Consider the following 22,234-nt stretch of genomic DNA (forward strand, 5'->3'; position numbering starts at 1 on the left):
TTGTGTGTGTGTGTGTGTGTGTGTGTGTGTCTGCCCTTCCTCTGCTCCTGCTCTGCCTCTCTCTCTATCAAACAAACAAAAAACAAAACAAAACAAAAACAACAAAAAAACAAAACACCATTAAGAAAATAAAAACTCGGGGGGCGCCTGGGTGGCTCCGTCGGTTAAGCGGCCGACTTCAGCTCAGGTCATGATCTCGCGGTCCGTGAGTTCGAGCCCCGCGTCAGGCTCTGTGCTGACAGCTCAGAGCCTGGAGCCTGTTTCGGATTCTGTGTCTCCCTCTCTCTGACCCTCCCCTGTTCATGCTCTGTCTCTCTCTGTCTCAAAAATAAATAAACGTTAAAAAAATTAAAAAAAAAAGAAAATAAAAACTTGGTTTTGAAATTATTACACAGGTGAGCACATCCTGATAACATAGACTACACTAGCATGCTCCTGCTTAAAAACATCAGTCACACAAATGAAGACAGGTTATTTGAGCCGTATTTTGGTTCCATGTTCAAACAATGTTTTATTTGTGAGAAATTTTCCACATAGTCTTGGAACAATTTTAGAGAGGTAGAAAGTGTTTTTCAGAGGTCATGGTTGATTATTACAGATTAGGTTCATTTAGAAAAATGATAACTCCTATTATCATGGTTTGAGTGAATTATTTTTTCAGGATGATATATCATCATCTTTATATACCCTAAATGTCACAAGAGATTTATTTGCTGACAACATATGTTACAATATACTTTCTCTCTTGCATGTGTAATGGGACATGTTTAGTAGTTTTACTGCAAATGTTTCAAAACCAGCTTCTTTGTCAGAAATCTGTAATACAACACTGTTAATTGTGAATATAGTTATGGAAATAGGGATATATAAAATCCCTACTCCCCTGCTCCAAATGCAAGCAAAGTTGGCACATCTGGTTCAATAAGATTTCATTTTTTTTTTTTTATTTAAGGCAGAATCACAGCCTCTTTGGAAGACCCAGTGCTGAATGTTCACATATATGAAACTACTTCAAAGACATAACTATTTAAGAATCATTTTGATGTGACACTATACCAAATAATTCATTTTTTAATGGAAATAAATTATTTCACTCTTTCCTTTCATAAAGATTTTTATACATGGATATGTGGATAAATATATCACATATAAATTGTATATTATATATTCATGTATTTATATATAATTTTGAAATTATATAGTGTAGCATATATTCGTATACACTGATATACACATAATTATACACAAATAGAGCAATATTCACCAACAATGTAACTAATAAATCAGTGAGAATGTACTATTTTTTTTCACTATTTAATACTAATCCTATCTGAATTTTGTCTTCTTAACTTTACAAACCATTCCCAAAGAGGATATAAGACATTACTAGTAATCTTTCCCTCCTATAATATTGTTCTTTCCCACCGTTCTGTCCAATCTTCTTTTCTTTACAACCTTTGGCATTATGTAACCTCTCTTACAACCACTTTCGGAGCAAAATTCAAACTTTAGATCATCAGCTAGGATTTCTACCTGAGTCTATTTCCAATTTTTGAATAATGATTTCCTGCTGATCACACAAACACAATGAATCTAAAACTACAGGATGATTTTCCATTCCAGCTTGCTCGTCCTTTTCATAGGGCTAGATTTCTAACCACCTACTCAAATCACCTCAAAAGTTTTTTGCCTCCGCTCTCCCAAACTCAGAAATATTCCCAGTTCAGTCTTGAGCCTTCAATCTCTCACCTGGCACAATTTCTCCCTGACATTCTCACAGCCATTATCAAAGTTCAGGTTAATACTTCCTTTAACTTTGGCAACAGAAATTGCTTATGCTAATGGTTTTTCCTACCGGCATGCCATTCATCATTTGTTTATTAATTATCAGCCACTAAACAGGAAGCAGGACCTAGTTTTGGAAGTTTGGCTCCTCAGCTCCAAGTGAGAAGACCTAAGCTAGATGTCAGGATGTGTTTCCAGGTTGGGGGGCTTTCAAAAGATGACTGATGAGTGAGGTTAGGAGGAAAAACTAACAACAGGGGTCAGGTGTGCCGCAGGGCAGAAATCAAGAAAGCGGCCTGCAAATGATCTCAGTCATCTTAATGATAAAACAATGCGCTGAGGTAAACTGTGTGTGTAAGTAAAAGGACTGTGCTGCCCTCCCACTCTGCCCCCACTTCTCCTCCGTCTCCCCTCCCCTACCCCCCCTCCCCTCCGCCCTGCACAGATCTCAAAGAGTAGGTCCATTCGGATCCCAACATTCCCTGCCATCCTGGACCCCAAGTTTTATGTAGTGAAAAGTGTTTAGATGCCAATTTAGCCAGTCTGTTTCAGTTCTACTCTTTGCAAAAATGGGGGAAGGGGAACCTAATGGCTCTTAAAAAGTATTTTGATTTTCAAGTTCTGGAATTAGCTGCACTTTTATTTGTATTTTCATTTCCCGGGAAACGATACTTGGAAGACAGCCAAGGAACCCTGGGCAGGTAGAGGAGACAGAGAATCTGAACAATTCTTTTGGATCAAAACTACAATCTCTTCATCCTGTGTCCTATTTCCCCTCCCTACTCCTGAGGTAAAATAACCAAAGCTTGTTCTGTTTTGGAATAATGAAAGTAGTTTTATATTAAACGGAAACAAACTACTTTTCCTACAGGGAATAAAAAAATAGCTTGCATCTACTATGGTGGGAGTCTCATTGCTTTGGGTACTCTCTCCCGTTTCTGCCTCCGTACAAGCTGTGTGTTCTGCAGTCAGCAGAGAATCCATTGCAGGCCAACACCACCCTTCTTGACTATGTGAAAGATATCTCCTCTTTGAGGACACTGAAGTTTATATAAGTTGTGACTGTGTCCCAAATCACCTAACTGGAAGAAACACATTGCAAAGTTGCAACCACGGTGAAACTTAGATTGCTTGAGGAGCCTTAGCAATTGCTGCAGTAACTGGAGGAAGAAATATAAAACTTAAGCAGCTTCATGCAGATCATTTCAAGATGGCACCTCAGTGATCTGAGCTGCCAACTCCTGATGGCCTCCCTCTGACCTTTAGTGCAGTTAAAGTACTTTCTCCTAATGTTTTGCTTGTATACAGTTAAAATGCAAAGAAAGTAATCATAATTAAACACTACTGTTCCACTAGCTTTGAAGTTCTACAAGACTGACATTCTCTGGATTTTGTGTACATCACAGTGTGTGTGGTTGTAGGGAGACAACTCCACAGAAATGGCCTACATCCTTTCTCAGAGATGCAGCCCTGAAACGACTGTAACTACATTGAGTGCAAGTGGAAGGATTGACAGTCTTCCAGACAGTCCAGAAAAAATGGCTAAAAAAACTGGATTTGCTTAGAAGTTAGGCAGATGAAAAACAAAAACACAACAAAACAAGGATCAAGCAAAACTGAATAATAATCCCTTCTTGAATGGGCTCCAGAATCTTTGATGAGCTGCAATCTGTGAATCAACTCAAATAGGACAATACCTTTTTAGACACAAATGTTCATACAGTGTATTGGAACTCTTCATTCTACCAATCTGGTGCTAACAAAGTTTTGTCACAGTGTTGAAGTCTTGTATCACCCAGCAATTTTAAAACTAGGATGATTGTTTTAATATCCTGGTTGAAACACAGGAAGATGGCTTGGTATTGCCAGGACTTCAACTTGCTTTGGCCTCAGGTTGTGGCTAGACCCAAGCTATGGAAACTAAAATTGTGTGCAAATGGGATAGTTCCAGCAGTAATATGAAATTTCCCTATACCAACATCAGCATCCCCATGCCTAATGATAGCTCAAATGCAACAGATCTCTAAGAAAGCTTTGTTGGACCCTCCTTTAGAATCCAACATTGAGCAGAATCAGGCTTGTATTAGAGGTAAAGTTAAATGACATAGAAGTGAAAAGCAATCTGCATGTTAGTTTTGAAATCCCTACCATGGTGAGAGAAATTTCAGGATTGAACTGTTTACAAGCACAAAATGCCAAGAGGTGTGCCAAACTACTTTTTATTTCTCAAAGGCTTAACAATAAGTTGTTTTATCTGTGGGCATGATTTCCTACATAATTCCTTTCCTCCTTAAGCTTGGTATTTTCTGTGTATCAGTTTAAAAAAAGTAGTGTTGTTCACATTTTACTCTTCATGGATTTGCTCTCTTTTGTTACAAATTCCCACTTGGAATTTAATTTTAGGTCACCCAAAAGTTCCCTTCTGGCTGCAGATTTCCCTGAACCCCATTTTCAGTCAAAAATTGTTTTTTACTTTTTTGAACTCTTACCATTCTATCTATACATCTCTTAATTTACTTAAAATTTTCTGCTTCTTGATACTGTTTTTAGATGTCTTATTTCCCTTTGGATTCTGAGATTTTTATGTATAGATTTTTTTTGTAAAACCTTCTTATCATATCATGTTAGTACTTACAGAAGTGTTTTTTTTTTGTTATTGTTGTTTTGTTTTAAGAGAGCAAACAACTGCTATTGTGTGTGTGTGTGTGTGTGTGTGTGTGTGCGCGCGCGGGTGCATGGGAGTCGTGTTGTAGAAATCTTAAACTTGGAGCTATGGGAAAGCTACTGGCCCATGAATATTTGTATTTCTTTCCAACACCACCCTTAAACCTTGTCTAAGATCTCCCCTGCCATGACCCAGGCCTATAATGTAGACTGTAGGGTTTTTGTTTGTAAAAAATGCAAAACTTAACTTTATCCATTATCAAAGTACCATAGACTCTTTTTTGTTTGTTTTATAATTTAAGGAAAAAGTGAGGATAATACCAGTTGTTTGTGTTAGCATTTAGTGGGTTGAAATATTTTATAACTGAGATAAGTCAAAATCTATTACAATATTTAAGAAATGCAGCAGAAAAAGAATTAATGTTGACACTGTGAACATTTAGAAGACCACTAGAAAAACAGAGTAATTAGCTTGTGCCTGGAGAGCCTGAGACAGATGTAATCTGATCTAATATCAGAATTCAGATATGGTGCACAGTTTTAAAGGCCATATAATTTTGGGACTGATATTATTTGGATCTGTGGACCATCTGCTTATCTTTACTACATCATACATATGCATATATAGAGAGATAAAGATTATGTCATTATAACAAAATAAATATTATTTATTTCAAATCATTGCTCATGGACACAGATAAAGTATTAGATGCAGAAACACTTCATTATTTTTCTTCTTGGGAAGACACTGTGGAAATTTGTGTGCTAGTTTTCATCAACTCAGGAAAAATTGTCATTTATTAAAGAATTGATGCTGATGTGAAGTGACAAGTGAATTATTACACCACAGAGCTGTTTGCTTCAAGTGCATATGCTTGTGCATGTTATCACGAATTCTTCATGTTTCTAGAATGTTACTCAGACTATATACAACAAACCACAAAATGTTAATGAGTGTGGTTCTCTCTACAGCTCTTTAGGGTAAAACCAAACTTCCCCAGTGCAAATTATTCCATGACTGTAGAAGAGACTGAAAAAAAAAAAAAAAAAGGAAGCCAAGGGGCACCTGAGTGGCTCAGTTGGTTAAGCATCTGACTTTTGGTTTCAGCTCAGGTCATGATCTCACAGTTTGTGAGTTCAAGCACTGCATGGGGCTCTGTGCTGACTATGTGGAGCCTGCTTGGGATTCTCTGTCTCCCTGTCTCTGTCTCTACCCCTCCCCCACTTGCACTTGCGCGCTCTCTCTCTCTCTCTCTCTCTCTCTCAAAATAAACATTATTAAAACAAAAGAAAAGAAAACAAACAAACAAACAAGGGAACTCATATCCCTACCCATCTAAATGAATGTGGCTACATCAATCTACTCCAAAGCACTAAGCTTTAATTTATATTTTATTTGATAGTCTATTTTTAAATCAACAAAATGAAAAAGTAAAATTATATTCTCCAAATCATATGGGCTTGTATCCAGCACTTAACCCCACATCAGGGAAAATCACAAAGTGAGTCTTGCCATCAACTGTTCATCTGTCTGACATGTGGCACTATATGTATCTGACTTGCTTGGCTTGCCTTTTTTAATGCTTGCCCAATTTGCTTTTCTACTTTGTGGAAGGCAGCACACACCCTCAGGGCAGTATTCGATACTTTCTGATGAAAAAAAAAGAATGTTGCTGACATAGCAAAAGCTTCAGGAAGTCACAAAAACGGGAAAGGTTTTATAAAACATGATTACCATTCCATTTTTTACAAAAAGCTCAGATATTGATGGAACAAATGTAATTGTATTTTAATTCAAGGTTGTTTTTTTTTTTTACTGTCCCAAGTTGTATGGTTCACTTGTAACTGTAGGTGGTAGCAAAATGGAAAATTATAGAAGCTAGATTATTCCTTAGGGTTCACAGTGATAACCAGCAAGATTATTTTCTGGTTTACTTGAAGCAGATAGAAACACAGATAGAAAATGTATGGCATTGACAAGCAGGTTTCCTGTCATGGACTGTTAAAATAGTAAAACTTGAGATGAGGATTGGGAAGAAAGCATAGTCAGTTTTTTCAACACGGAAGCTAAGACAAGAAATGTTCTTTATTTACCAACTTCTCTTTTAGAATATCATTCTCTTACAGATCTCGAGTTTCCTTCCATTGAGCTAAAAAGGGCTAGCTGGTGTGGAATCAATAATAGCCAACATTGAGTACTTTAAAGTACTTGCAGGGTGCCTGGGTGGCTCAGTCGGTTAGGTGTCTGACTTCGTCTCAGGTCATGTTCTCAGGGTTTGTGGTTCGAGTCCCGCATCAGGCTCCGTGCTGACCGCTCAGAGCCTGGAGCCTGCTTCAGATTCTGTGTCTCCCTCTCTCTGGCCCTCCCCTGCTCACGCTCTGTCTCACTCTCTCTCCCAAAAATAAACATTAGTATGTGTGCTGCTGAAACGAGCACAAAAATAAATAACCATTAAAAAAAATTAAAGTACTTACTAAGTACTTTAGCAAGAATATAGGAGTTAGTGCTTAGGCAGATCATGATTATGAAAGCTGTTTTGAGTTGTGGTGGGGAAGAAAAAATGATGATGATGATGATGATGATGATGATGATAACCGACTCAGAGGGCTGTAAAATTTTGTTAAATCTTCCACAAAACTCATGGGGTAGATAAGAACATATTTCGTGATTATTCTCACATTACAAATAAAAAACCTAAAGATCGGATAGATTAAGTGATGTGCCCAGGGACCATATATAGCAAGGTGTGATACATAGGTGTGATAAAGGACGGGTCTTTCTGATTCTCTGACTTTTTATGCATTCCAGTCTACTCAGTTTATCAGAAAGCTCTACAAATGAGGTGCTTCTTGGGGAGCCTGGCTGGCTCAGTTGGTAGAACATGTGATTCTTGATCTCGGGTTTGCAAGTTGGAGCCCCACGTTGCATGTAGAGATTACTTAAACATAAAATCTTAAAAAAAAATCTTAACCTTTTGATCATGACCTGAGCCAAAGTCAGATGCTTAACTGACTGAGCCACCCAGGTGCCCCAGGACTGTAGCATTTCCTTAGTTCTGATTCTGAATTTAAGAAACCAATAGGACTTAGGCATCCTCGTGTTGATTTTGAATCTGAGCGGTGAAACAGGACTTTGTATTAAATACTACAAAGCTTTTGCTATTTCATACCTTTGAATTTTCTGGAATCAAGAAATATGTTAATAAAACTACACCCAATGAATGCTCAAGTAGAATATATGATTCATTGTAGCCACTTAAAGCAGTAACTGAATTTTTCCATTCACAAACTGTGTATGCTTACGGATGGCCATAACATTTACATTGTTTGGTGTTTACAAGCATAATTGCCAGCAAATTTTGGCTTTTGGAGAGGTAGAGTTGAGTTGGGTAACTTACAGATTACTTCTGTGTCAACAATCTTGAAAAATGAAATTTTTTCTCTATCTTTAAAACTCTTCCTGAATGAAAATGTCCATTATAATTTGTCAATAAATCACCTCCACATATTCCGTTTTATCTAAGACCTATAAATGTTCTTATATGTTTACTATTCTAAAATACATCTAAAATTTTAACTTTGTAAAAATGCATATAGAAAACAGATTAAAGAGCTACAATGACATATTAATATTGGTTGTAGGTGTTTCATACAAGTATGAGTGATTGTTACTTCTTTATACTCCTCTGTATTTCCTAGTTTTCTGTAATAAACATAGAGAGCCTTTAAAACAACATATTTGTTTTAAAAAGCACCTCAAATTCTACATATAAAAATTTTTAAAAATTTTTAACGTTTATTCACACTTGAGACAAAAGAGACAGAGCATGAGAGGGGGAGGGGCAGAGAGAGAGGGAGACACAAAATTCAAAGCAGACTCTAGGTCTCAGCTGTCATCACAGAGCCCCAGACGGGGCTCAAACTCACACACCATGAGATCATGACCTGAGCCAAAGTTGGATAATTAACTGACTGAGCCACCCAGGTGCTGCTATGTATAATATATGTTTAAAGTTATGCAAAAAAAAGCGAAGCAAAAATATGAGAAGGTATTATTTAGTTCTAAAGGTAAAAAATGTTTTCTGAGCTGAAGAATATTTAAATTCTTCTTTCTCTTTTTATGTTTTGTAAAATAACTGCTCATATATTAATTTTATGGAAGATAGTTTTCCTTTCTATAAACACTCTTCTAACTGTACTTCAATATCTAAATGGACAACTTAGGCTATAAAATTCTAATTCATAGAGCTAGATTGATACAAAATTTCAAGTTGACTAGCGGTGCTAATTCAGATACAGGAAAACAAATATCATCAACTATCCTACAGCCTGCTCTTGGTGAAATTGAAGCAGTCATTTCTGTAGTTAAATGTTCAAATGGAAAGCTGCAATGTCTGTGGCCTAGGGATACTGACAGCAATGGTATAATTGACATTTTTTTAATGGATTTTAAAGTCTCAATTCTGTTCCTTCACTTTGTTATCAGAAATCTTAAAAAATTCTAATATATCAGTTTAATTTTTTTCAATTCCTAGACTCACAAGGTTATAATTAAATCTAGTAATATTAACAGTTGTATAACAATATTAGTTCATTTGGGTTACCCTCAAATGGAAACAGAATCAAAACTTTGTCTTTTCCCTATGGTTACTGATTTCTTAAAAACAGTCAAGGGGTTTTAAAAAGAAATAAGTAAATTTAAATCTAGATTCATTACCAGTTCCTTAAATATAATTTTTATACCAACCTTTCAGTCTCTCTTCCTTTTCATTCTCCCATGGTAGGAATTACTTTATTGATTAGGAAGCTATGGCCTGAGTGCATAATGAAAATCTGTAATGAAAAACTCATTTGAGAAAGAAATTAATAATTTCAACAGTGAAATCCAATTTTCCTATGTTCATTCTTGTAATCTATTTTGCATTATTTCCCACATGTACTCCAAACATCACTGACTCATGGCATTGTGCAGATAATCGATTAAAATGAAAGAATTACATAAAATATGTTTCTTCAAGGCTAACCTCTGGCTCTTTTATATTAAAATAGTTATATTTCTATATTCAATAGCTAAAAATGTTATGAGAGAATTAAATACTTTTGCAAATACATTTATTGAATAATATTTATATATGTTGTTTTAGGAATTCTATAATTTATTGAGGAAAATAGACTATCAACTATGAACAAACACTAAAAAATCTACATTTTAGGGAAATGTATTATATGATAGGCACCGTGCTATAGGACTTTCTACATTCACTGTCTATTTTCTTCCTGCAAGAACTTCAATAGGCAGAGACTATGATATCCATTTTTTAATCAAGAAAAAAGAGGCTTTAGGGAATGTTTAGCAAACTTGTCCAGGGTTGCATACTGGTTGAGATTCAAACCAAATGGCCATACTGACCCATAGTAGTGAAAGTATCATGATAAATTAGGAGAAATACTGCTTATAGTATCATAGATATGTCTGTAGTTGTGATAGCATGTATATGTCCTTAACTCTCATGGTTTTGCTAATATAAAATAAAAACTAATGCTACAATAAACAAAGTATCTAAGTCCTGTTCATAATGAGTGAGACAGAGAAACTATATTACATTCATTTTCTTTAAATACACAATAATGAAAGAATGTATAAAAAATAGAAGCAGTAAACCGCCATACTCCAAAGTTCCTACTAGAAATAACCATTCCTTCCATAACTTAATTTCCCAGGGCCTTTTCTACCCATACACAGACATAGCACACACAGCTCTACTTAAAATAGCACAAATACACTGAACCATATTATGTGTACTGCTTTGTGTCTTTTTGTTTCTTAACATACGTTAGAAATCTTTTCTCATCAGTACAAATAGGGTTCTTTATTTTTTAAAATTATTGAACTGTAGGTCTAGTTGAAACACTTACTTATTGGGCCCTCTCCTAATAAATGTATCTGTAAGTCATTTCCAAATATTCCTTATTACAAAAAATTCAACAGCGATATAACAAAAATCTTGTAACATACCATTGCGCATAATTTTTGATATAATCCTATAAGTGAAATTGCTGGGTCAAAGGGTAGCTACATTTATGATACATACTGCCAACTCTCTTTAACCTTGTAATATACCCCTGTATATTAAACGTAACACTGTTAGAACTGGTTCTGTGTTTCTTGTCGGCATTTCAAATAGATCTTCCTGCCTCCCAATAAATTTAAGCAGGTTTGAGAGATTGCTGTTGACAGCTTAGTTAAATAAGCTTTCTTAGCTCTTCCAATTTGTGTGTTTATAATTCTTCCAGAGCCAGAGACATTACTAAAAGGGGTCCTTTCCAATTAAAGTAACAACAATGCATTTATGTATGGTGCCATTTACTGAATAGGAGGTGATCTCCATAGAAAATACTCATGTTTCAATCTGCATTGAATTTGATTTCTTAAAATCATTATTAACCAGTTCTAAGTATATTACAAATAAATATGTCCATCTTCTTAAAAATAGTAATAAAACAGAGCTATAATAAACCGTTATTAGGAAACCCTCAGGAAATGAAGAATTTTTAACTTTGAAACTACCACACCTCGTAAGCAAACTGAACAGCAACATAACAGACAGTGAAAGAGGCTGCAAAAGGCATTTCCATAGATATTTTTCTATTGGCTCTTCCAATAACCAAGCATTAAAAGACTTTTCCTGTCTTCCATGTATCCTCAAATACAATGGCTAGTGACTAACTTAAAATATCCTGGCAAGAAGCATTATTTAAAGATAATTAGACATTTGTGTATTTTTTAATAATTTTATTATGAAAATTATACTTTAAAAATCACTAGTTTCTCATTTGTACTCCATTGGCTACTCTAATATTTAATTAATTACTTAGATCACATCATATAGTATAATATACTCTATTTCTTGTCAAGAATTTTTGGATGTTTTTTATATGAACTTCATATAATGAAAAACATTAATTGAGAACACAGGTCATTACAGACTGCACATTTTAACTGCTTTCTATCGGTTAAGAATGCTAGCCCAGTAATAAAATATTCTAGTCAATGGGAAATTATCCATTTCAGTGATTAGACAAAAACTTGAAATTTATGTGAATACATGTAACACTGAAACTATGTTAAACATAACAATATTTTATAATTCATAAAACAGTTTAGAATCTTTCAGATGCTCCAAAGCCATCAGTATAGCACTTACTATAATTTTCCAGAGAATTTACCAATGATAAAATTTACTTCACTTTGCTAAACTCATCTCTGAAATAACAATTTTAGACTTTAATGTGCATATTCATCTTTTCCTAGAAAAATATTGTATATGTGCAGTAATATTTCATCAACATAAAATATATATAGTTAGTAATGGTCGGTAATCAGTATAACTTTTGATTTTACATATTCTCCATTGACCTGAGATATTTAGGTTTTCCAGTCTTTAAAAGCAAGGGTATCTAGTTCAGAAAATATCAAACACATGCCATTAAAAATGCTCCATCAACTGTTGTCTCTAAAGAATATCTTACATTCTTCAGATCCCTCTGTCACACTCCTCTGTATTTTCTTAAAACAAATATGACCATGTCATTCTTAAGCATGAGACATTTCATAATTCCATTTGCTGGTGGTTCAAATTCTTTTGCATGTCATTAAAAACTCCTGTCACCTTCTTTTGCCTTAGTAGTTGACAGTATTCCACCTCTAACATCGTGTTGTTTTTTTTTTTTTAAGTTTATTTTATTTTGAGAAAGAGAGAGAGAGAGACTCCTAAGCAGACTTTGTGCTATCAGCACGGAGCCTGACGTAGAGGCTGGATCTCACCACTGTGAGATTATGACCTGAACTGAAATCAAGAGTTGGACACTCAACCCAATGAGCCACCCAGGCACCCTCTTAACACCGTGTTCTATGTCTGCTCAAATGGTCCATGCTTCACACCACAGTAGCTCAAATTATGCTCCTTCTTTTAATTTTTTTTAATATTTATTTTTGAGAGAGAGACAGAGACAGAGTGTGTGGGGGAGATGGGGAGAGATAGAGGGAGACACAGAATCTGAATCAGGCTCCAGGCTCTGAGCTGTCAGTACCGAGCCCGACATGGGGCTTGAACTCACAAACCATGAGATCATGATCTGAGCTGAAGTAGGACACTTAACCAACTGAGATACCCAGGCACCCCTATGCTCCTTTTTGAAGCATTGCCTGATTTCCTCCTAATAAACTATGGGCTCATTGGAGGCAAAGTATTTACTTTACTTAGGAAAATATATACCTCAGAGATGTTCCCCAAAATTTTTGAGTGGATTTTTAATTGATGAATTTATCATTCGAGAACACAGATAAAAGCATCTCTTCAATTAAAATCTAAGAAACCTTTAGTGGAACTTCAAAGAAAGTGTTTCTAATTATAACACAGTATTTTACTAATTTGATTGCTATGTTGTATGCAAAAGTTTGATCCTGAGGGGAGATTCTAGGGATTGGGAGGAGGATTATTACATTAAGACAAAAAGCTTTAGTGAAGGAAATAAGAGGGAAAAAATGTCATATTATAGCTAAGATATGACCCAAGATCTCTCATTACACACCCTAATTTATCTATATATTAACTCTACATGTAATTATTGCAAACTTTTACCAGTGTAATTTTGATCATTCAAACTGGAGTACCAAGCACTGTGTTTTCAATTTTCTAATTATTGTCTGCAGCATTAAACATGGTAATAGTCATCTGATTGGCACTTTAAAAGACTGAACTAATTAAAGACAAGAAGTAGTAAAATACCTGATGTTTTTTAAAGGACAATGGTACAAACATAAAAAGCAGACAATCTCCAAATTTACATATAACCAGCATATTGAGCTTTTAGTAGTGCTGGCTCTGTGTTAAGAATTTTATGTGCTATAATTCATCTAATTGTCACAGAAAACTTGTGAGATAGGCACCATTAATATCTTTGTCATTTTATACATGTACGAACAAGTTTATTGAGGTTAAATAGCCGTCTTAAAGATATACAATCTGGAAGTGATGCAGATAGGGAACTCAAAGGCAGCTGATTTCAGAACCCAGGATCTTTTTTTTTTTTAATGTTTAGTTATTTGTTTTTGAGAGACACAGAGAGAGAAACAATAGGGGAAGGGTAGAGAGAGAAGGAGAGAGAGAATCCCAAGCAGGCTCCATGTTGTCAGCGCAGAGCCTGACACAGGGCTCAATCTCAGGACAGGAAGAGATCCTGACCAGAGCCAAAATCAAGAGTCAGACACTTAGCTGACTGAGCCACCCAGGGTGCCCCTGAGAACCCAGGATCTTAATCACAATATATTCCTCCTTCTTTGAATTTAGGATGAATGGAGTTTCCTGGTTATTTCAACATAGAATGGCATATCACAAAAATTTTATTTTGTACATTTTTGAGATTGGAGATTAATTTGGAAAAGGAAAAATGACTTAGAATGAGAAAATAGGCTTAATAAATTAGTCTCTAAATCCAGAGACATGGGGAAATTACTCTAAGTGGAATATTGACAATGGGTTGGTAATGGAGCAACCATTTTACTTGAGGGTATGCCTTTTGAAACCAAAGGAGCAGGAATGGGAAAATAAAGGAAATAAGGTCTATTAGTTATTGAAGATTATCTCTATTTTTATTGGAATAAGTAGATGTTTGAATATGAAGATTGTAAATACACAGGGAGATGGATCAATTGGATAAAAATCAAAGTTCCAGTGCAAATTGGATATTTTTCATTTTCTGAGAATTCTAAAAACATTGTAAAACCAGTCTGAGTAATCCAAAGCTTTTGTTCTGCATTAATAGGTCTTTCTATGAAGTAGTCTCTATTGTATGGTATAATTACTTTAAAATCATTGTGTTTTTTTGGTGATTTAATTTGAAAATGTTCATTGTTGGGGGCACCTGGGTGGCTCAGTCAGTTAAATGTCTGACTTCAGCTCAGGTCGTGATCTCACAGTTCATGAGTTTAAGCCCCACATCGGGCTCTGTGCTGACACCTCAGAGTCTGGAGCCTGCTTTGGATTCTCTGACACCTCCCTGCTTGCACTCTGTCTCTTCTCAAAAATAAACATTAAAATATTAAAAAAAAAAGATAATGTTGTTGTTATATCCAAAAAGTAATCTCTTCATATGATATACTTACTTATTTTCAGTACAGTCAAATTTTAGTAGCAGAATTACATTTTTAGAAGAAATCTTCAAAATCAGTTGAGTATTTTTATTCAGATAGTGTTATGTGAAGAATTACAACAATTTGGTTTTGGGGTATCCATTTCCTTGTGTTATATAACATTTGTTTGTTTTTTTTAATTCTTCATTTATTAATTTGCCACGTTTTTTGTCCCTACTATGTATCTGGATAAAGCATGACGATGCAAATATGAATATAATATTTCCCACCAAGAAGCTTAGAGCCTCTTAATGGAGAATCTTAAATTCTGATTAAATATGAACTTACACTCTGCTTAATAGTATTTCTGCTTAGCAAAGCTATGGTTAGAAAAGAACAATACTGCTCTTACCCAAGGGAAACTGTAACCTCAACAAGTTAGACAACCAGTCAAGGTTTGCCTCTTGCATCTAAATGAGAGGTGATGTAGTCAAATATCAGCAAAGATGGAAAGCAGAAGGGAACTTCTTATCACAATCGTCACTGAAGTTACTCATGGAGTTACAGAGAGTCTTTTCTTCAAAATGTACATTTATTATTTTTCACAGCAAAGTTGTTTTTTTTTAATTTTTTTTGTTTATTTATTTCTGAGATAGAGAGAGACAGAGCATGAGTGGGGGAGGGGCAGAGAGAGAGGGAGACACAGAATCAGAAGCAGGCTCCGGGCTCTGAGCTGTCAGCACAGAGACCTACGCAGGGCTCGAGGTCACAAACTGGGAGATCGTGACCTGAGCCAAAGTCAGTCGCTCAACTGACTGAGCCACCCAGGCGCCCCTCCACAGCAAAATTGTTAAGCCCATGTTCAGTATGCACCACCGTTCTGCTGGGGGTTAGAGAGACAGATGTATCACCAAGACAAAATTGTTTCTGCTCCACTACAGTATAGCATCTACAGAAACCAATTTCCAGAGCCCATCATCTCTGCCTGGTTGTACAGACATCTGTAATTTGGCATGTTCTAAATCAAATTCATTTCCGGTTCCTCTCCTCAACTCTGCCCACACGTGTTCTTGGGTCTATTTTCTTATTTTGTCTAATGACAAGACAATGCCTCTGCGCCGTTGCCTGAAGTAAAAATCTCAGCATCTTTCCTGACTCTTCCTCTGTTGTCCTCACTGATGACACACACCATCCCACATGCAGTATGTAATCAAGTTCAGTCAATTCCATCTCAGAAATGTCTCTGACATTTTCCTGTTTTTTCTTTTTTCTTTTTTTTTCTGACTCACTTCCTCCCTCTAGAGAAGATAAGCCCTGCAGAGTAAGAACTTGATCTGTTTTGTTCACTGCAGTATCCCTTGCTCCTAGAAGAGCTCCTGGCACATAGTAAGACTTCAACAAATGTTTGTTAAATGAATATCTATTTCCAAAATAACATAACAACAATTAATATTTTTGGAGGATCATTATTCGCCAGGCACAGAGATATGTCCTTTGTAAATTTATGTATTTAATTTTTAAACTTACTCTAGAATAGATTGGCACAAAGAATTGATCGGTCTTAGGAGCCCTTGTTTGTAGCTACAGGGTTTTACTTAATTGCCCTGCCACAACCACTCATTCCTACAGTTCATCTTCCATACTGTTATTAGCATTATTTTTCTAAAGATTTATTACAATTCTATTTACCCACTTGAAACCTTTCAATGACTTATAACTTCTTGTCATTCCATGTTGGGTGTATTACAACTTGGCTACAGCCTACATTTCCACTCTATTTTTCAGGGTTCCATTCCAGGAACCAATATCATAGCTGAAGAGCCTACTTGCTTCCCAAATTATGCCACTCACTTTATCACGTGTGCCTTTGTTACTATTGTGGACTGTGCCCGCAATTACTTTCTCCCTGCCTGCTTAATTAACTTCTATTCATCTTTCAAACTCAATTCCAAATCTCCTCCTGCATCTAGTTGAAAGAGAGAATTTGGAAGCCAGATACATCTGAATTTTCATTCTGGACTGTCTACTTATGACTGTAATTTCAGGCAAGGTCTTAATCCTCAAGGTCTTTGCTGTAAAGTTAGCACATTAACACTTGATTTCAAGGGTTAGTTCTTTGATGAAATGAGATAACAAAGCAATTAGAACTTGGTACACACTCAGAAAAAGTATATCAGATCAATGCCTTCTCCTGACATCATCAGTTGAATAGACTGCTCACATTAATTCCCATATCTATTTCAAAACTTACGGAAATTGTGTATTTTTAAATGTACAAATCTGTGTGCCAGGTACCAGGTGCCAGGGACCAAGTAGACTCTAAATAAGTAAATGCTGAATTTATTGATGATTCTAAGATAGAATCATATGTAATAAAAGTACTCTATACTTTCTTTAGCCAAATGTAATTTTTATGGATTATTTTTATTATTCTTCACTGCTAGTAATAAAGAGTTGATTCTGTGCTTACATAAGCTCTGTACGCCTTTTACATCAATAACAGCACATATTTTTATTTGTCCAGCCTTGGAGTCAAACATTGAATTAAATAGAATGACTCAATAGATTAGAAAAGGTCTCCAGCTCTATCAAGACTTGTCATAGTTTAAGGCAAATGTAAATGTCAATGTCAGGTCAAAAAAGACAGAATCAAAAAGTAGTGTGAGTCTTGGGGAAGAAAGGAGTACTACAAACGGGGCATAGCCAATTCAAAGTGTGGGGCTGACTCTGCCATCACAAATGAGAATTAGATGGAAATGTTGCTGTTACAATATGATTTTGGTTTGCTTTGTAAATAGTCTATTTAGGAACATACAAACTGCTATTCAACTACTTGGGGAGAGATCTGGACTGGTAAAACCATCAATCTTGTACTGTGTGAGCACACAATTTCTTTTCTGCAACTTGTGGCAATCACAATTTCCTGCTTTACAAAATGTCAGGAGGCTGGGTCCCAGGAAAAAAGAGGAAGTCAGAACTTGCTGAATATTTCTTGAAGATTATTAATTAATTTATTGTTTCTTTGGAATAATTTTCTTCAGGGAGGAGGGAACCACTTATCTAATTTAAAACTATTGTTCATGATATTAGTGATAACACTTTATTTACAGGTAATATGGAACCTTAAAAAAACAGCTGTATTGAAATTCAATCCTGGCTTAGAGTTTTCCTTTTATTCATTGCTGAATGAGTGTAAGTCTCATTAACATTAAAAAGAACTGTGAATGCCTAATGATTATGACATAGAACATGTCTAGGGGTTAATTTTAATTGCGTATAATTGTATTTGGATGAACAGTTTAGAAACAATCATTCAACAATAGTAACCACATTTCTTAATTACAAGTAGCAATTGACTTGGACAGACATTTGTTGTGCCTCTGACCCTATAAAAAGAGCACTCTGGAAATCTGAGTTTATGTCTTCCTATGTTGGAAATATCATCTTTCATGACCACAACTTGCAGAGGGAAAAAAGAAAGAGATGACAATAGCTTTAAGTCATTTGCTACTTTACAGAAAAGACAAAGGAGACTCAGATACTTAAACAATTTGCCCACATTCACTCAACTATTAAGTTATAGAGTAAAAATTGATATTTACGTTTGTACATTTTGAAATCCAGTGCTAAGTAATGAAAAGAAAAAATTTTGTGTGAACCATTTGTATCATATTTGTGTGTTGTGGTCTGAATGATGTGTCTACTCCAGATTCATATATTGAAAATCTAATACCCAAATTGATGGTATTAAAAGGTAGGGCTTTTGGAAGGTGATTAGGTAAGAAAAGTGGAGCTCTCATGAATGGGATTAAGAGCCCTTATAAAAGTGGCCCAGAGAGCTAACTTGTTCCTTCCACCATGTAAGGATATGACTTGAAGTTTGCAACCCTGAAAAGGATCCTCACTTGCCCATACTGGCACTGTGATCGTGGACTTCTAGCCTCCAGAACTGCAAGAAATAAATGTCTGTTATTTATCAACTTTCCCATCTGTGGTATTTTGTTATAGCAGCCAGAATGGTCTAAGACATTGTGTCTGTAGATAGATACTGAAGTTGAAATCTCTTTGATTGTGGAATAAAAAGGATGTCAGTCTATGGCACAGATCTTCATTGGCTATTTGAGCTGAGGTTTATAACGTGTCTTAATACTTGTAAGTATTACTATCTGTACAGGTGGTCCTACACAGATAAAGCTCATTAAATGGAAAAGTTTTCTGGTATCGATGACCAAGAAACACTTGCTGAGAAATCTACGATGAACAAAGTTTTGGGTTGCTTATTTTCAAAATAAGGTTGAAGAGGTAAAACCAAAAATTGATTAGGTGTAATACATATCTATGCATTGTTTTCTAATAGAATACTAATTACATTATAATCTGGAAAAAAAAAAACATTTGTCATTTACTAGGGTTCAAAGCATACTTTATTGAATGAGAATATTCAAGCTATGAAGAAGTGTGAAGATTATTAGCCCAACCATAACTTTATGCAGAAGAAAAAAAAATCAATACTAGAGAGTCCAAGTGACTGATTTATTTTTTTAAGTTTATTTATTTTGAGAGAGACAGAGAGAGCATGAGTCGGGTATGGGAAGAGAGAGAGGTAGACAGAGAATCCCAAGCAGGCTTGACCCTATCAGCACAGAGCCCCATGCGGGGCTCAAACTCGCGAAATCCTGAGATTACGACCTGGAGCAGAAACCAAGAATTGAACGCTTAACTGACTGAGCTTCCCAGGCGTCCCCAAGTGACTGATTTAACTTGTTACTGATAGGACCGAGACTAGACTGAGGTTTCCTGATTGTCAATGTTATACAATTTGAAAGGGTTCGAATGACCTTAGAGTCTAAAATCATGGTGTTTCATGTTAGCCATTAAATTCAAAGTCACCAACTAAGGCATAAAACATGGATAATCAAATATGGGAGAAGTAGGACTTTCATGATACACTTAAGATTGATACCCTGTCTAAAATAGGTTTCACCATAATCAGTGGTTTTCCCCATGCTATAAACAATTGTGCTTTTTCTATTGAGTACCAAAAGTAATCCTTTGGGGTTTAGGCCTCAGTCATGAAATAACATACATTTTATACTCTAGAATCACACTCCCTTTGGTGAGTAAGATGTTCATATGCAGGAGCTAAAAATAACTGAGGGAATAGTGACTTAAATCTCCCATTTCATTTTCAGGTTCACAGTGGGGTAGACCAAATGAAATGGTGAGCAAAACTGCCAGCATGCAAATGTATGTTAAAAGTTATTTCTGTTTCTCTCTTAATTCTCTCTCTCTCTCTGTTTTTTGCTGACTTTTTACAGTTTTATTTATTTTGAGTTAAATCTGCTTAAGATGTTCCTACACTTTAATGCATGAGAGCAAAATACTGCATAAATTTTTAAAGAGAGAGCAAGACTAGATTATGAATATGTATGAATATCAATATTCATACATTAATATCAATATGTATGAACATCAATAACAAAGCAACTTATCAATAGAAACAAGCTCACAACCCAGGAACTTCATGGCGACATCTGCAATAGTCAGTTAATGTAGGTTTCACAACAATAGCCATTGAAGGAAGAATCTAGGTTCTAACAGGATTGGTTTGGTCCATGCAATAAGTAAAATAATATATACATATATAATAGAGAGATAAATATCTAGATTTATTTTTAAATTAGAGTAGTAATAATGGGCTTTCATTATCACATGGCAACAATCCACTAGACCTGAATAATTGCTAATTCCATTTAGATAAGAAAGGTTCTTTCCAGTTTCCTGCAATCTCCTGTCTCCCTGATTTCTTAATATTTCATTTTATTTATTTAATTTTTTCCAATTTCTTAATATTTTAATATCGAACTGCATCACTCATTTATATTACCTATATGATTCTAGATATATGAGTATGCAACAGCTGATTCAGAAAGGGAGCTCAAGCTGAAAAAAATTTTTGGTATTTTTATCCTTAATAGTATGGTTATCTCTGAGAGAGAGAGAGATGCAGTATACACACTTTAGCATTTTCCATCCTGTTAGAAAAGAGAAATAAAAATATCAGATGTGCCTTTCCTGGCTTAGTGTCATTAGATCTTTACTCAGCCAATCTTCTATTGAGTATTTTGATAATCAGAGAAAAGCATTCAGATTTCATTTTTTTAAATTAATTTTTACAGTTTATTTTTGAGGGGAAGGGGAAGGGGGTGGGCAGACAGAGAGGAACCAGAGAATCCAAAGGAGGCTCTATGCTGTCAGCACAAAGCCTGATGTGGGGATTGAACCCATGAACCGGTGAGATCATGACCTGAGCTGAAGTTGGATGCTCAGCGGACTGAGTCACCCAGGCACCTCTACCATTCTGATTTCTATATTTGTCTGCCTATAAGGAAGAAATGTGCTCAAGTGATGCATTTTGGCTATTTCTGGTCTCTGTGAAAGTGAATTTTGATGGCATATCTGTGGTATGCTTAGTATTACTTGGCTATAGTGAGAGATTTTGCTGATTATGCATATGTGTGTGTGTGTGTGTGTGTATCTTGAATAATACTTATACTTCTTATTATAAATTAAGAAATGAGCAAAATTGTCCTTAATTTCAATGTCTTAGGTATTTTTTTTTTAGTATGAACCTATCTCTTAGGTCTGTTATATCTAAGACACTGGTTACACCTAAGCATTTACAGGGTAAAGCCAATGTTACTAATGAATTTTAGAGGGCAGCGCTATTATTTCTAAATATGTCCTTCCAGATTTCTGGAGTATGTAGAACAAAGTTAAATTAATTGAAAGTGAGGCAATGAATTACTTTTACCTTATGTTTTTTGTGAATCTAGGTTGATTGGCTGACAAAATGTGACGAATTCTTTACCCGTCCTTGTACGTATTCCCTCTTCAGCATGACTTTGCAACGTCTCCCATCAAGAGGTGTAGTCTCTTTCCCACACATGAATGCCAGCTGAATTTTTAATATATTTTGGCTAAAAGAATGCTATAGAATTAATAGTGTGCAATTTTAAGCTTAGAACTCAGTAGGCCCTTCATGCTCCAACTCTCCCTCCTAGAACTCTTACTACCACAGAACAAGCCTGCCCTAGTTTTGCTTGAGGTGCAGAGACCACTCAGAAAAGGTTACTTTTTTTTGTTTCTGTGGCATTTCTCCATTATGAGAATAGAAGTTGTTCTTCAAGTAAGTCACTGTTCTTTTCCCTCATGACATAATTCCTCTAGTATATTGTGTATTTATAAAGCTTGAAATCCATAGACCATGGACACGCTTTCATTATTGTCAGTAACAGAGTCATTCTCAGCCTGATTATTTTATACTTACAAAATGGGCTTCCTCCTTTTCCAACACACATGCAAAAATATTGATCAATATTGAGGTATTTAATCTGTAAGGAAATATTTACTTCCTGGTTTTACGCAAAGCAGTAATTTCTATGGAATGTGGAAACATAGAAGCTGAGAATTTTAACTAAGAGACTGTTCATAAAGGTTTTCTCATTTTGGTTTGAGGTTGAAGGTTGAAGACTCTCGATGGTGTTGTGATAATGCTGCCCTTGGAAAGGGGAAGTTGCTCATAAATTTTATCATATTAAGATCAAAATTAAGACATTTTGAACTGAGAATGTTTCACTACTCTAACATTAC

At 35.4% G+C, this 22,234-nt stretch overlaps 1 protein-coding gene across 13 annotated transcripts in view; it reads right to left on the bottom strand.

Annotated features, from left to right (window-relative positions):
* Positions 1 to 22,234, bottom strand: part of MGAT4C (MGAT4 family member C) — a 221,676-nt gene that overhangs the window by 20,227 nt on the left and 179,215 nt on the right. For 8 of the 13 annotated variants that reach the window (XM_042947292.1, XM_042947289.1, XM_042947299.1 and 5 more), the window contains one exon: positions 9,197 to 9,282. The exons of 2 other annotated variants lie outside the window; for them this stretch is intronic. The gene's annotated coding sequence lies outside the window, so the exon portion shown is untranslated. Of the gene's footprint in view, positions 1 to 9,196; positions 9,296 to 22,234 lie in introns of all 13 variants that reach the window. 3 more of the 13 variants (XM_042947287.1, XM_042947293.1, XM_042947290.1) reach the window with 2 other exon arrangements.

This window comes from Panthera leo, chromosome B4 (genome assembly GCF_018350215.1).
Source record: "Panthera leo isolate Ple1 chromosome B4, P.leo_Ple1_pat1.1, whole genome shotgun sequence".
Lineage (NCBI taxonomy): Eukaryota > Metazoa > Chordata > Mammalia > Carnivora > Felidae > Panthera > Panthera leo.